This window comes from Microtus pennsylvanicus, chromosome 7 (assembly GCF_037038515.1).
Source record: "Microtus pennsylvanicus isolate mMicPen1 chromosome 7, mMicPen1.hap1, whole genome shotgun sequence".
In the NCBI taxonomy this organism is placed as follows: Eukaryota; Metazoa; Chordata; class Mammalia; order Rodentia; family Cricetidae; genus Microtus; species Microtus pennsylvanicus.
The window spans coordinates 77908412-77909830 of NC_134585.1; positions in this window are offsets into that span (position 1 = coordinate 77908412).

Here is a 1419-nt window from a genome sequence, read left to right on the forward strand (position 1 = left end):
GATTTCCCCTACTGAGCAAATGTTGGAAAGCCCTGTGACCTTTGTAGTGGGTTGAAGTACTAGAAACTGAAACCATGGAAGTAAACTGACAAAATGGTACAAAGGTTTCAGGCTGTGTTAGTTGTATGGTTTATCAGCATTTCCCAATCAGAACCTTCAGTATTCAGTTCAAAGAGACCTCAAAGTCATTTGTTGTTTAAAAACTTTTACATGTGATATAAAATATATGTGATTATTTTGAGATTTGTGACAGTTGGAAAAGCTTAGATGAGGAGTATGTATATAATAATTTCAAAGTCTAATTTCTGTAAATAATGTTACAGGTCCCTTACTCAATATCCTTCTGTAGGCTTTTAGTTGTTCCACAGTCTTCTCATTGAGCTCTCATCCTGGGAAATTTTCTCATTTTTTTTTTTATCTGAGCACAAACCTAGCATCTTGCTAAGACATTTGAGCCAGGTTTTTGAGTGTAGGTATAACATACCTTGGTCTCAGCAACTCAGAAAGTTTTGTAGACTTCAGATTAGAAGCCTGGCAAACATCAGTTCCCAGAGTTCTGAAAATTATTTCTGGGAGAATGATCTTTCCCTATGAAATAACCTGTGGGTTTTAGTTTTCCATTTTTATCCTCTTTTTCATCTTGGTTGTACCATTCAGTCTCTCTCAGGCAACAGTAGTTCACGGTATGTCCTCAGAATATCAATATGCCCCTCTGGTCTTATGGTTATTTGCAGGAAGCCAGGCCACTTGCTCAGTTACCTCTTCTCTCAGTGGAGTCTCTTTTTGATCTCCTTGGCAGTGGAGGAGAACAATTCATAGGGGAATCCAAAAAGCCTCTGGAAGGGATCAGATTATCTCTTTGTTCTGAATGTCCTCCTCTGTAGTAATAAGGGTGGCGGGGCTGTGTCCCAAACACCCCAGCCGCCTGCCCGGCTAGCTCAGTCGGTATAGCATGAGACTCTTAATCTCAGGGTCGTGGGTTCGAGCCCCACGTTGGGCGCCATTTGTAGTAATAAGGGCGGCGGGCTGCGTCCCCAACACCCCAGCCACCTGCCTGCTAGCTTATGCCCCGAAATAATTACACACAAACTGTATTCATTTAAACACTGCTTTGGCCCATTTCTATCTAGCCTCTTCTAGGCTAATTCTCACATATTAATTTAGCCCATTTCTAATCATCTGTGAGCACCGGTCTTACAGGGAAAGATTCAGCATGTCTGACCTGGCGGCTTGCTTCATCGCGTGCCTCTGCCCAGGAGCCGGGAGCATGGCATCTCTCTCTGAGGCGTTCGCTCTGGAGAGGAGAGCTGTCGAGTCTGACCTCACTTCCTTTTCCTCCCAGCGTTCTGTTCTGTTTACTCCTCCTACCTATCTTCTAACCAATTAAATGGGCCAAGGCAGTTCCTTTATTAGCCAATG